The sequence below is a fragment of the Suricata suricatta genome, chromosome 14, assembly GCF_006229205.1.
Source record: "Suricata suricatta isolate VVHF042 chromosome 14, meerkat_22Aug2017_6uvM2_HiC, whole genome shotgun sequence".
In the NCBI taxonomy this organism is placed as follows: Eukaryota; Metazoa; Chordata; class Mammalia; order Carnivora; family Herpestidae; genus Suricata; species Suricata suricatta.
Window position 1 is genome coordinate 76,480,607 of NC_043713.1, and position 15,289 is coordinate 76,495,895.

Consider the following 15,289-nt stretch of genomic DNA (forward strand, 5'->3'; position numbering starts at 1 on the left):
TGAGGGGGGAGCCCAGAGAATTGCAGAAATGCCAGCCCAGGGCCCCAACTTTGCTAAGCTTCCGTACCAACCCTGGAAATGCTCATCTCCAACTTCTTAATAAGAGGGATGACATCTGTGATGTTTGCACCAAGCAACCGTTCTGCACTCATGGCCTCAACGGGTCCTAAACAACCGAAATAATGCACCATTCTTATTATATAAATAAACACCCATTGGTACAAAGAAAAAGCAGCTTAATATGTTTCCTCCTACGGTGTCTACACAATCTTGAACCTCTCCCTGTTCACTTTCCAACCAAATGTGCAGAATCCCTGGGGAGAGGTTCCCTGTAGATACCAGGGAAACGGGCCTCGGAGGCCCAGCTGGGGAGAGCCATCTGTCCCCTCCTGTCAGTCTTAAAGAAGCCCAACTCAGTAATCCTTCCGGGTTTAGATCCAAGAAGTAGCTGAACAAAGTATGGCGTGAGCCACGGTGGGGGTGACAGAACATTCTCCCACAAGAACAGCAACGGAGGAAGACTGCAGCGCTCTCTTCTGAGGGCACTGGAGCAGCCGTGGGACTGTCCCCCTCCTCCTCGGGGTGACGGCCACACCCCAAGAACAGGAGTCCCTAATCTGACAGCCCACATTCGAAAAGTCACCAGGCGACCTTCAAAAGACTGGGCTCGGTCGGACGAGGAGCTGGTGGTGACATCACACAGTGTTCTCTGCGGTGGGCACTTGGATGTGTGGCCACGCACGCCCTGTCTCCCCGGGGCCTCAGACTCCCTGTCTGATTACCCCCATCCCCCTCCTGCCCTGGGGCTCATGCTTGCAACCGGGCCGACCTCTCGGCTCTGCCTTTCGGTTCACTCAGCGTCTCACGTAATCCCAGTCCCTGTGAGCCGCGGCTGGGGGGACAGGCACACGGCAGCCTCGCCGTCTTCTGTCACTGGGCCCCTTCATTTCCCTCAGCCTCCTGGGAAAGCAGACCCTGAGACCAGGGGCTTTGGGCGCAGCCGCTTGAGGGTACTATGAAAGTATTGCTCTCCTAGCCGCCCTTGATGGCTCATAGTTGATGGGGGCGCGCCTGGCTGGCTCAGTCCGTAGCGCATGCGACTTGATCTCACGATCACGAGTTCAAGCTCCACGTTGGGCTTTGGGCTTAAAATAAATAAATAAATAAATAAAACATAACCAAAAAACACCACCTGGCCTCTCTGGGTGTTGTGTGCACCCAGCGCGCTGGTCAAAGTCTGGTCCCTGGACCCGCCACATCAGCATCGCCTGGGAACTTGTGAGAAATACAGGCTCTGGGGCGCCCGGCTGGTTCAGTCAGAAAAGCGTGCAACTCTTGATCTCAGGGTGGTGAGTTTGAGCCCCACCCTGGATGTTAGAGATTGCTTAAAAATAAAACCTTAGGGCACCTGGGTGGCTCAGTCGGTTAAGTGTCCAACTTTAGCTCAGGTCATGATCTCGCAGTTTGTGAGTTCGAATCCCACATCAGACTCTGTGCTGGCAGCTCAGAGCCCAGAGCCTGCTTCAGATTCTGTGTCTCCTCTGCCCCACCCCCGCTCACACTCTGTCTCTGTCTCTCTTTAAAAAATAAACAAAATAAATACGTAAATAAAATCTTTTAAAAAAAGAAAGAAAGAAACACAGGCTTTTGGGCACCAGACCCACTGGATCAGGAACTCTGGGGCCGAGCCCAAGATCTGTATTTGAACACCACCCCCCTCTCCCCCCACCAAGGATTTTGATGCTCACTCCGGTCTGGGAGCTGCTGAGCTGTGAGCTGTCTTATGCACAGATGGTTTGAAGGCCAGGAAGCACTCTTTGTCAACTTGCGGTCTGGAAAGCCTTTTGTGAAAGGTGATTTGGGGACGTCTTTGTCATTTTTTTCCAATTAGTATTCTATTTATTACAAATGCAAATTCAAAACGCAGTTCTTCCTTAGATTCTGTGTTGAGTTTATGAATCAATTTTGTTTATAAAATTGACTATATTTTATAATCGATTTTTTAAAAATTTAATTTCCTCTACATACTTTAAGCGCACTGAAGAATTCAATATATTTGATTTCTTCTTAAGCACTTTTCAAAACCTGCCAAGGACTTCATGAATTAAAAATATTTTATTTTAGAGAGAGAAATAGAGTACAAGGCGGGGAGAGGGGCAGACGGAGGGAGAGAGAATCTCAAGCAGACTCTGCAGGTGGGGAGCCCAGTGCGGGGCTCAGTCCCACGACCCCGAGATCATGACCTGAGCTGAAACCAAGATTCAGGCGCTCAGCTGAGCCACCCAGACGGCCCTCACGAATTCTTATATATCCATTAAGTTGACCTTTTAATTTTTTTATTTAATTTTTCTTTGAGAGACAGAGACAGTGTGAGCAGGGGAGGGTCAGAGAGACAGGGAGATATGGAATCTGAAGCAGGCTCCAGGCTCCGAGCTAGCTGTCAGCACAGAGCCCGATGCAGGGCTCGAACCCACGAACCGTGAGATCATGACCTGAGCTGAAGTTGGACGCCTAACCGACTGAGCCACCCAGGCGCCCCTAAATTGACCTTTTAAATGTAGCAAATCTCAGTTCTCCTAAACAGTAGCATACCATCTGCAAATGTATAACTTTCAAATTAAAACTCTGCCCAATACGATGTGAATGGACTTACTACCCCCGAACCGGCACTTGAAAGTGGTTTTGATGGTCAGGTTTGTGTTAATGCGTATTTTACCACATGTAGGAAAGATTGGGCCATACTGATGACTCAATACATTTCAAATGGGAACCACAAAGCCTTTCTGTTTGAGGATGCCAAATCCTCTTAAATGTTTTAAGCACTTAAAGTACAAAATAGGCGTAGATTGCTTTCCAATAGAAGATGGGATGAAAATAAACACAACTAAAAAAATATGGCTTTGCTTTACTTCATCATCTCCGTACTAAATAGTATAACCCGTCTGGGGAGTTAAGACCCGACTAAGAAAAGTGCTGTCCCGTCCCAAGCGAGCTGGTGCTCCTGGGAAGTGCAGAGGTCTGCACACTGCTCTCTGGCCAGGAAGAAGGAATTGATCTTTCCAGGGATCTCAACTGAATCTTAATTCTAGTCACTATGCCAATGGAAGATTCCAGGTCCCCTTCACTCTCCACGTGGGGTGGTGGTCTCAAAGCCTAGATGCCCTGGGTCCAATGGCAGGTACCCTAGTTGACCCGCACTTGGATCTCCAGCCTCCTCTTTTCTTCAGAGCTGTCCCTCCTGCCCTGAATCCTTCCCACCTGCCAGGGTCACGACTCCTGCTGAGAAAACTTCCACTGCACCTGCTGAGGCGCCACCCTGGACCCTGATGACTGCGCACCTCCCGGCTCCTCCTGACTCGTAACTCCTGTAGATTTCCTGAGAAGGAAGAGCGTGGCATGAGTCAAGGACAGCGGAGAAGGATTTCCCAGAAAGGAGAACTGGCCACTGGTCTTTGGAGAAGGAGCGCCCAGGAGAAGGAAAGCTCGAGAGGTGAGGGGAACTCGCTCTAGTCTGGTAGTAAAACATCAGCGGGGCACACTGTTTGCTCATTCCCACCCGGGAGCAGCCATCTTCCTCACTGAGCCCCCCTTTTCCATCATCTGGTGGAGGGGTAGCTGGGAGCATGGGACTGGTAAGGCTAGGGATGGGGAGAGCAGCCCCTTGCTCACTGAGCCGGGGCTGGGGAGGGGGCTGCCCCCTGTGGGTCCTGTCTCTCTGCCTGACTCCCTCCTGCCACCAGCACGAGGCACTGGCCTTTGTCGTGACTTGTACCACGTCCGGTGCTCCATCACAAACATGGGGAAATGTGGGAAATACCTGAAGTCTCCAGATGGTGTTTCACCAGGCAAAGCGAGCTAGTACGTAATGCCCCGGGGAGGGGCGGGTGGGGAGGGGGAGCAACTGGGGAAGCAGACTTGTTCCAGTTCTCCTGGGCACCTGCTCCCTGGCGAGGACATCAGCAGAACCTCCGTGTCCATCGAGGGAGAGATATTTACGCACACAATCGACCGATGCAAGTTGCCCAGCATCTGTGCCAAAGGCACAGTTCTCTGAAAGGGCTCTAGGGAGGTGTGGCGGGAGACGGGAACGGTCCAGGCCGAGCACATCTTGGAGGTCAGTTGGTCTTTCTAGGGGGCTGAGGGGTGGGGGTTGTCTGCTCTATCCAGGAAGCTGAAGAGGGTGTCCCCCCACCTTCATTCAAATCCTCATGCTCCTCTGCAGAGTGGATGCTGTTATTATAAACCCATGCTATAGATGGAGAAACTGAGGCTCAGCAAAGAGGGCACTGAGTTCCCCAAGGTCTCAAGGGAAAAGAAACAGACGGTGGAGGGGCAGGGCTCCCCCAGGTTTAGAGAAATGGGGAGCCCCCCAACACTAGACTTGGCTCTGTAGGATGCCCCCTCATGCCCTAGGGGGCAGCAGCTCTTCATAATTGTGTGCTTCTGGCAGAAGAGACCCAGGTTCAAATCCCACTTTTTTTTTTTTTTTTAATGTTTTATTTATTTTTGATACAGAGAGAGACAGAGCATGAGAGGGGGAGGGGCAGAGAGAGAAGGAGACACAGAACCGGAAGCAGGCTCCAGGCTCTGAGCTAGCTGTCAGCACAGAGCCTGACGCAGGGCTCAAACCCATGAATGTGAGATCTGACCTGAGCTGAAGTCGGAGGCTTAACTGACTGAGCCACCCAGGCGCCCCCAAATCCCACTTCTGATACTAATTGAGCAAGTGTGGGCAAGTCACTTAGCCTGCAGGCAGGGGTCTCTGTTTCCTGGGGGTGAACGGAGAGAACAGTACCTCCTCAGAAAGTACATTTTCGTCCACTCCAGGAGCAAGAGACCCTCAGAGGGCCCCCTGTGCTGCCCTGAGCGGGCTGTGTGTTTGCACCGTGTTTCGGTTCCTGCCGCCTGCACCACAGCCCCGGGTCCTGGTTTCACAGAGGCGGACACGAAGGTAAAGAGCTGCAACGTGGCTTCTCGAGGTCACCGTGGTGGAGTCGGGATTTGAACCCAGGTCATCCAGCTGACCAGAACTGCCTCCGACGCCCCTCAGCGCGTACTTAGCGCCCAGCACCATGCACGGCGTGCTCCCCGGGTAGCGGTGAGGTCTGGTTCCAGGAGGGCTTCATGGCAGTGGAAGCCAGCATTCCCCACACAGACACAGTCTGGACGAGGGTCACAGCTCCCAGACTCTCTGAACATCCTCACAAAAGAAGTAAGTACTTAAACCGGTGGCACACTACAAGTTTCTAAGTTATTTATAAAGAGCCTGATGTCTAGAGACTTCTAACAGGCGGAGGTGTGTTCTCCAGACTAAGAATAGCAGACAGGAGAGGTTTCTGGTGACATCAGAGCACAGCAGCAGCTGGGGGGGGGGCGGGGGAGCAGTTTCCTCCAGCTTAGCAGCATCTGCCCCTGCGGGCTCCCCGCTGCCTGCAGAGAGGGCCCCACGAAGGGACAGGAAGGGGCTGGAAGGGGCCTGGTGATCGTGGGGATAAGCAGGGTTTCCATCAGTCTGCAAGTTCCTTTTTTCTTTTTTTAAATTTGTAATGTTATTTATTTGAGAGAGAGAGAGAATGAGAGTGGGCAGGGGAGGGACAGACAGAGGGAGACACAGCATCTGAAGCAGGCGCCAGGCTCCGAGCTGTCAGCACAGAGCCCGACCCGGAGCTCAAACCCATGAACCATGAGATCATGACCTGAGCCGAAGTCAGACACTTAGCTGACTGAGGCCCCCAGGCCCCCAGCCCTGCCCACGGCACCGGACGCTTCTCAAAGCACAGCAAGCTTGAAACTTGCTCAGAGCGCCAGCAGGGTGACCCCCCCCCCTGACTTTTTCTGAAGTCAAAATAAATTCTGGGGCTAGAGTACAGAGTTAAGTCAACCCAAGGTTACATCGTGGTGCCTCCTGCCAGGAGCTGGGAGCTCCTGCTGGAGGCTTTGGAGGGGTTGGGGGAGAGAAAGAAGGAAACAGGGTAAACTCAAAACACTATTTCAAATGACATCTTGCGTTTGCAGGCTCTGGTGCCAGGCACTGGTCTTACTGGGTTTTAGTTGATACGGTATATACTCCCCGCCCAGGGTTGTGTCGGCAGAGCTCCAGCACCATACCTTATGGCCCCTCGGGGATTTCCAGGGATGACTGGGGCTGCAGTGAGGATTCTGACGTTGCACCCTGGCTCCATGCAACTTAGCCCCCAAACCCCAATTTCTCCCTTTCGCCCGTGTGGTTCTGCCTCCAAACATTTAGTTGGGGCTTGACAAGTCATTTTTTGATATAAAAATTTTAGAGCTTATTTATTTATTTTTGAGAGAGAGAGAGAGAGAGAGAGAGGGAGAGAGAATCCCAAGCAGGCTCCCACCATCAGCACAGAGCCCAAGGTGGGGCTCGAACTCATGAACCCTGAGCGGAAATCAAGAGTTAGTTAAGACCCTTAACCGACTGAGCCACCAGGTGCCCTGGCAAATCATCTTTTTGAAACTCATGACACCTGAGCTGCAGACACCCCCACCCCCAAAGCATTCACCTGCACATTTTGTCTTCAAGGAAAGAAAAGGGGAGATTTTCTTTCTTCTTTCTTCTTCTCTCCCCTCCCTTTTTTTAAACAAAGGAAACACTAAAGCCAGAGAACAGAAGCCACTTGCCAGAGGTCACACTACAGCCCCCCCCAGATGACTCATGCTCCCTTACCAGGACTGTCCCTACTGCCCGAGGACCCATATGCCCCCTGAGTGGAAAGACCGGAGGCCGCCCGTGAGGCGGCCCCGGTGCCCCGGCAACACACCCTTGAGGCGGGCACGCCGCTGGAGCCTCGGGGACACGGGGTTAATGAGCCACAGCTGCCAACGCAGCTGGCAGGGAGCGGGTCGAGGTCACACTACCAAAGCTCATCACGAAAATACTAGTGCGCATGCGTTCGTGGTACCGGGAGGCGGAGGAATCCCTCCGCCGCGTGCGCGTGACCTGTGACTCTCCACTGGGCGGCCCCTTGGCCAAACCACGGACCCAGAGTCCCTACCCCCAGGGCTTCCGAGTCCCTGTGCCCGGGGCGGAGCCTGCCCGTTTGCTTTGGGAGCCCCCAGGGGAGTCGAACTTGCAGTTGGGTGGGGACAGGGTTTCTCAAACTCTATCGGGATCACTTGGGAGGTTAGACTCCTGCCCACCCCCACCCCAGCCTGATTTATTTGGGGCCGGGGGGTGCGGCCTGCGCATGAGGGTCTTTAAATGCTCCCCCCAGGTGGTTCCGATGTGCGGCCAGGTTGGAGAACGCTGTTCTGGGTCATTCTGCAGCCAGACTCTTGGCCCCACCCCTGATGCCCTACAGACAGGGCTGCCCTGCCCTTCCCAAGTCCTCCCTAAAGGGACTTGAGTCCATGTTGCTGCTTATAAGCGTCTCCAGAAAATTCCGTTCTTGACTTGTGAATGTCAATCCGAAGCAGTGAGTCTTCCTGGTTAGGAAATAAACACTCGGCGTAAGTGGCACGTAGGCTTCCGCGTTCTACCCTGTTTTGCGGACAGAAACAGAGGGAAGGGGGCCTTGCTGTAAGCCAGCCGCCAGGCCTCACCTCTCATCTCTGCGAGGGTGGGGGTGGGGGGCTGAGACCCTGGTTCATCAGCCCTCAAGTGCACCCACAGCATCTGAGGCCACTTAGGGCTGTCTCCTTCGTGCCCTTGAATCCTGCCCTGGCCTGGCTGAGACCTTCCTCTCCCCCGCAAGCCACAGACCCTCTCTTCACCCTGTGACGTTTGGTGTCTGGACTTGGGGCCCAGGAGCCATGGGCTCTCTGACCCTCCCTCTCCTCACTCCCTCCTTCTGTGGGTCTTAGCCTGGCCCCAGGGGATGGGCCCCAGAGTCATCCTCACGACTGGCTGCACATAGCATCTTTCCTCTGAGATTCCCGCCAGTGCACACATGCCAGCTGGTGCAGGGAGCCTGTCCTCAGCCCGTCCCCTGGCCACCGAGACGTGGCCAGGACATGCAACCAATAGGCCCCGAGTTGGCCCGGCGACCTGCCCGTGCCTGAGCACCCTCCACGCACCAGCATGGTGTGAGCACTTCATGTGAAGTCTCATGTACCCATTTCACAGATAGGGGACCAATGATTTCTGGGGCAAGTCCTGGCCTAAAGCTAAAGACAGGATTTGAACCCATCTCTCCAACCCCACCTCCCCAACCTCTGCAGCAGAGGCCCCCAAATCTGAGAGTACATAAAAATCAGCTCAGGGGGACCTGGGGACTGGATCTCTGTACAAGAATCCAGGAGACCCTGACATAAATGGCCCAGGGGTCAGCCTGCGCGACCCCCCCCCCCCCCCCCCCCCCCCCCCCCCCCCCCCCCCCCCCCCCCCCCCCCCCCCCCCCCCCCCCCCCCCCCGCTCCGAGTCTCAGGACCTCTTCTAGGCCCAGCCAGGGTTGTGCTTGCTGCGTGACCTTGACCTCTGTGAGCTTCCTGTCCTGTGAGAATGAGAGCATTGAGCTAACCAATCGCAGGGAGCTCTTGGGTTCTGCCTTGAGCCCTCCTGCTTGGCTCCCATCCAGTGTGATGTGGGGAGGAGGGGGGTGCTCTCTTTCGAGCTTTCTCCCAGCAGACCCCTCTGCCTGGTCAAAACGCTGAACCGTGCCCAGGATTTGCACCTGCCTCCACACACAGTCAGGGACTGAGAAGCCTCCCAGGCGCCGCCCCTCCCCACCCACCCATCCACCCACCCCCTGGAATGTCTGGAGGATGTCTCCCTGCATAAAGGGCCCCCTGCGTGAGGCAGGAGAGCTGGATCTGGTTCCCATCTCGGCTGTCTGCGGCCAGCCCCAGGAGAGGTTTCAGAGACAGCCCAGGGTGGACATCTGGGCAGGGTGCCCGGTCAGCTGGAGCAGGCCATGGGCTCTGCTGAGTCAGCAGGGGAGCGGCGAGGCCGTAGGGCCACCTCTACCCCACCTGCCTGTCTGCACCCTCCACCGCCAGCTGCCCTAATGGTAGGTGCCTCCTGCGTTCTCTCCTCTCTCAAGTAAGCCCCAAATTATTGACTGCGCTGATTCTGAAGCCCAGCGTGTATTTATCATCCTGCCTTCCAGGCACTCAGCCGGGGTCTTGCTTGAACTTGCAGCCACCCAGCCCCTCCCCGAGGGAAGGGGAGGAGGGCGGTGGGAGGTGCAGAGGTGCTAAGATGAGGCAGGTGGCAGGATCCCAGCCCGTGTACCATCCTGCCGGTCAGCCCAGTCAGCTCGTGGTCCCTGAGGTGCATGGCTCAGCACCTAATCCCTGCCCTGTCACCTACCAGCATACTGGAGTTGAGGACCTGCCTGAAGGCCAGGCAGCCGAGGGGACAGATTGTCATAGATGTGCCAGAGCCTGGGTTTCTTCACGCTCTATACCTGTTTGCAGCCACAGAGGTGGCCTTTGGGGAAGGGTCTCTCTCCCTGCACCCGAATGTGGAGTCTGTTTGCACAGGGGCCCCGGGAGGGGGTGAGAAGCCAGTGTCTCGGTCCCCAGCTCGGTCTCGGACTCCAGCCTGCACGCCTTTCCTGAAAGGATTTGAGGCAGTTCCGGAAGGGGTCTTTTGGGAGCACACTCAGGTCTGTGTTTTGCCCAACATCTGGGGGGGGGCCGGTACAAGGCTTCGTGTGTGGTCCTCGGGTGACCTGCAGCAAAAACAGCTGGGGCCCTTGCTAAGAATGCCGATTCCCGGGCCATGCCCTTTCCAGAACGCTGAGGCGCTGCCTTGTGCTTATAATGGGGAAGGAGAGAAGTGAAGAATGCACACCCCAGGGTGGCATCGTTGCATCTGGAAAGGGAAATACAATGGAGAAAGCGCTTAGCACTCAGGAAAGGGCCTCTCCTGGGCCATTCCTCAGTAGCAGAGTGATATTGTGGCAAACTGATTCGGCAGATGGAAGAGGTTGATTTTCCATTTTCTTCCATCTTTCGCCAGCTCTGTAACCTGGCCGGCAGCTTACGGAGAAGTCTCAGTGTAGACCCCGGTCCATGGGCCACGGGCTCGCACCCACCGGCGCTCACTTACACAGCACTTGAACTTGAGCATATCATCTGAGCCCTGTGAGCCTCAGTTTCCACACATACAAAATGGGAAAGCTAGATTGCCAAATCCCCTGTCATTCGGCTGCAGTGACTAAAGGAAAGTCAGGCTTTCCTTTAGTGTCTGTCAGTGGTTGGATGCAGAAACCAAATACGGTGTACCCATACAGTGTTGTATTCCCTAGCAACTAAAAGGAGTGCCACACCACCCCCTGTGACAACACGATGACCCTTGAAACCATCATGCTAAGTGAAAGAGGCCAGACACAAAAGGTCACATATTATAGACTCCACTTATATGAAATGTCCAGAACAGGCAAATCCGTAGAGACAGGAAAGTAATTAGTGGTTGGGGCAGGGGGTGGGGGTGGTCAGAGAGGATGGGTGATTGAGGGGTGATAGGTTAAGGGTGTGGACTTCTTTGGGGGATGGTGCACATGTGCTAAAATTGGTTATAGTGATGGTTGCACAACTCTTTGGAGATACCGAAAACCACGGAATCGTATGCTCTAAAGGGGAGGTGTCTAGTATGTCAGTTACAACGCAGTATGGCCAGTACTGAAAATAAAAGACCGTCGATACCAGAATCACCTGGAGTTCTCGTTTCACGTGGGTTCCTGCCTGGGCCTCCGGAGTCTGGACCTGTGCAGGGGGCCCAGGAATCTGAATTTAGACAAGAACACCTGGCGATTGCGCATGTGCCCAGAATTTAAAGAGCCATCCCCCTGGGAGGAGAGTCTGCTCAAGGCTGCTTTCCTTGGCCCTGGGGTCGTTCAGGTGCAGACCCACACTCCCTTAACTTCCTAAGGCTGTGGTAACAGATAACCCCAAAGTGATGGCTGGCAGTGACAGAAATGTCTCGACTTACGGTTCTGGAGGTCAGAAGTCCGAAATGAGCCTTCCTGGGCTAACATCCCTGTCGCCTGGGCTGAGTTCCTTTCTGGAGACTCCAGAGAAGAATCTATTTCCTTGGATTTTCTAGCTTCCAGAGGCTGCCTGCACCCCTCTGCTTGTGGACCCTTCCTCTGAATCAAAGCGAGCGGTGCCTAGCGGAATCTTTCTCACATCACGTCCCTCTTGACCCTGACCCCCTCCTGCCTTCCTCTTTCACATACCAAGACCCTCGTGATTACATTGGGCCCTGCCCGGGGGTGGGGGGGTGGAATCTCCCCATCCCACGGTCCGCTGGCCTGCTCACAGGTTCCAGGGATGAGGACGTAGGCACCTTTGGGGACCGTTATCCTGCCCTGCCTACAGCCCTGCTGCTCAGTGGGGTAGGATGCCTCTCCCCCCATCACAGATCCTGAGTAAACCGAAGCAGTTTGCATTTGGAGCCCCCACGGGGTGGCTGCCTTTGGGTCTGAGAAGCAGTCCTGCCAGACCCTCCCACGCACGAAGATCACTCTCTCCTCCCCCAGCCCCCAGCCCTCCCTCTGCAGAGCCTGCCCTACCACTCGATGTGAAGCCATGGCGATGGCGAAGTTAAAATAGATTTTGGGCCCCTGCCACCTCTTTCTGTTTCTCTGGTGAGCCTGTTTCTCGGACAACAATGCAGGGTTTGACGCCCATCCAGGGACAAGCTTCCATCTGCCCCTTGCAAATTCCAGTAATAGGTCACTGTTTATAATTATATAAATAAGAGAAAGGCACGCTCAAGCCGCCCTCCCCCGAGAGCCCCCGTCTCCTATTTTTAGGTGGCCAGCCCTCCCTCCGGTGGAGCGGCGTCCCTCTGCGGTCGGGGCGGGGGGCTCCAGCTGTGGGTTAGGATGCGGATGCTGGGGCAGCCCGGGGGCGTGGGGGGCATGGAGGATCCGGGGGATCTCGGTCATCCAGAAGGATCCTTATCCCCGGCAATCGAGAGGACGTGATTTTCCAGCTCAGGGTTGGAAAAAGTCTCAGAGATGAAGCGAAGGAACAACGCTTGTAAAATGCTCTTCAAGACTGCAAATGACTTAATAAGTGGGCGTAGGACCGAAGTTGGAGTGCGGGTTCTGTTTATTTGTCTCGCGAGGTATTGTGAGGAGGGGGGCGGTAGAGAGACAAGAGTCGGCCTGGCTACAAGGTCCTGGATCGTGTCCCCCAAGAAAGGGAATGGACGGTTGTGGAGGACATGCCCCAGGCCAGTGGATTGAGCCTCAGACTTTGTTTCAGGTCATGATCTCATGGTTCATGGGTTCAAGCCCCGTGACAGGCTCTGCCCTGACAGCACAGAGCCTGCTTGGGGTTCTGTGTCTCCCTCTCTCTCTGCCCCTCCCCTGCTTGACCTCTGTCTCGTTCTGTCTCAAATATAAACAAACATAAGAAAAAGAGGGGCAGATTGGGGATGGTTCTTCTCTGATTCCATTCATGAGACCAGCAGAAGGGGCCTTAATGAACTTAAGAGAAAAACTGCTCATGTTAGAGACTAGATGCCCGCAGGCATCCCCCCTCCCGCCTCAACATATTTTATTGGAACATCACTAATCCTTGCTTGTTTGAAGTGGTTTAGATGTGCTCTTCTCTAAGTCCAAGGCTAAGCAAGGTGGCGCTTACATTCCCTGTAAATTTCTTAGAGTAGGAGCCTGAAGATTAAGGAGACTTGTTTGCCGCCAGACCATTGCTGAGTCTTGGGAGTACCCCTAAGTGATTAGAGGGATAAGGAATCAAGATAGATGCACTATAGGAACTGTCATCTATCCAACTTCACGTCTGCACCCTGATTCTGGTTTACCACACTTTGTGAATACCTTGGTTTTCCCATCAATAAAATGGGCATGTATCAGGTGCTCCTCCTCCAGACTCCCACAGCAGCTGGTATCCATTAGCTGTACTGTGATGCTCTGTTTCTTTTTTTTTTTAAATTTTAATGTTTGTTTATTTTTGAGAGAGAGAGAGAGAGAGAGCGAGCGAGCAGGGGAGGAGCAGAGAGAGAGAGGGAGACACAGAATCTGAAGCAGGCTCCAGGCTCTGAGCTGTCAGCACAGAACCCAATGCAGGGCTCGAACCCATGAACTGTGAGATCATGACCTGAGCCGAAGTCGGACACTTAACCGACTGAGCCACCCAGGCGCCCCCGTGATGGTCTGTTTCTATCTCTTTCCTTCCCGACTCTGGGATTCTCCGAGGTCAGGAACTGGCTCCTTTACTATAGTATTTAAGGGGCACCCGGGTGGCTCAGTGGGTTAAGCATCTGACTCTTGGTTTTGGCTCAGGTCATGATCCCACGGTTCTTGGGTTCGAGCCCCTGTGTTGGGCTCCCTAGCTGGCAGCACAGAGCCTGCTTGGGATTATCTTTCTCCCTCTCTCTGTGCCCCTCTCTGCTAGAGCTGTCTCTGTCTCTCTCAAAATAAATAAACTTAAAAAACAAATTCCTGGGGGCACCTGGGTGGCTTAGTCGGTTAAGCATCCGACTTTGGCTCAGGCCATGATCTCACAGTTCGTGAGTTCGAGCCCCACGTCAGGCTCTGTGCTGACAGCTCAGAGCCTGGAGCCTGCTTCGGATTCTGTGTCTCCCTCTCTCTTTGCCCCTCCTCTGCTCAAACTCTGTTTCTCTCTCTCAAAAATAAAAAAATAAACATTAAAAAAAATTTAAAAAGCAACAACAAATTCCTGGCACTCAATAGCAAATGAATGGCAGCACCTGGCTGGCTCAGAAACGTGTGTGACTCTGGATCTCAGGGTCCTGGCTTCAAGCCTCATTGGGCATAGAGATTACCAAATAAATTAACTTAAAAAAATGGACGAACCTTTGAATAATAACAGTTTACTGTGGAGTGGTGCTGCAGTGGGCTCAGACTGGCTTGCACGATGCAGTCGTCAGACGCTCAGGAACTTTGCAAGCCCCTTGTCAAACGATAGGCAGCTTGAAATTGATGGGATATTTACACCATGGATATAGGCAAATGCTACAAGGCAGGGCGTCCCCTGCTTCACCTGCTACCCCTGACAGCCCCTCCTCTGCCAGGCACTGTTTTAAGCACTTCACAGACACCCACATTTCAACCTCACGGCCACCCTGAGGAAGGCACCATTATTATTCCCATTTTACAGACAGGGAAACTGAGATCCAGGGAGGTGAAGTCACTTGCCCATACATGGTCTGGAAGCCTTCCCCCACAGGAATGTGGGAGGGCCGCAGGAAGGCCATCCTTGACGTCTCTGGGCCCCACTGTCCTTGGTGGACTCGCGGTTACCAGCCACTCTGATCTTGGCCACCGGTTTTAATCAGCTCCTCTGGGAGAAGAGAGGCAGTTGCCTGGTGACTAAAGTGTTTTCCAGCCCCCGGGAGACCATGCTGTGTGACGGGAACCTCAAGATACCCACACGGGGTGCCCCTTTCGCAGGACTCCGGACGGCAGCCAGACCCCACTGAACGCGCCAGACCTCCTTCCTGCTCTGACGCCAACGGAGCCACTGCTAGGATTGAATTAAAGCCGAGCCGGCCTGGAACAGGCAGCGGCTGGCTTTGTGTGGGGAGAGCCCAAGCTGCGTATGTGCAGCACAGCCCGAGCAGGGGAGCAAAGCCCGGGCCCTGCACGCCGCACCTGTGCCCCGGGAGGTGCGTGTGGCTTGCCCATCTGGGTTCGAAGCTGGGGCTAGTTAGACCTGCATTCCCTGGAGCTCCGGTAAAGGGATGAAAAGAGTCTTTCCAGGAACCACTCTGGCACGGACATTCCAGATCTTTCCTGGCCCGAGTCAGCCCGTGCTTGACCCCTCTGCCTTGTCACCTCCTGTGTGTGTCTGCCCGTTCCTCCAGGAGTTCCTTAGGAGCAGAAGGGTGGCTCCGGATTGCCCCAGCCACGTGCTGGAACACAACTGGGTTTCAATAAACGTGCAGTGGATGAAGGAGTGAACGAACACTTGACCTTGACCCCTCCACCTTCCTGCGGCCACAGGAACTCCTGAGTGTTTCCCCAAGGCTTGTGGTCAGGAATAAATCCCCCCCCAAGTCATCACGCCTGGCCTCCCCCTCTTCCAGCTCCCTGCTGGCTCATGAAGGTGGCTCGTTGGCAGCAGACCCAGGAGGGTGGAGGGAGGCCTTGAGGAGGCCTCTCAGGAGGTGGTGTTTACCCCCAGATCCGCAGAGGAAGCCCCAGCGGTAGGAAGAGGGAGGGGAAGGGAGTTCCAGGCACTAGCGACAAGTGCCAGGACTCATCTAGGAGCTGACAGTGGCCGCAGGGGCTGGAGGTGATGGTGTAGACAGGTCATAGAGTCACCCCACACGATGGGGGCCTCTTGGTTGATCAGTGAGGGTGGAGCAGAGGCATGTGTTCCCCCTCAC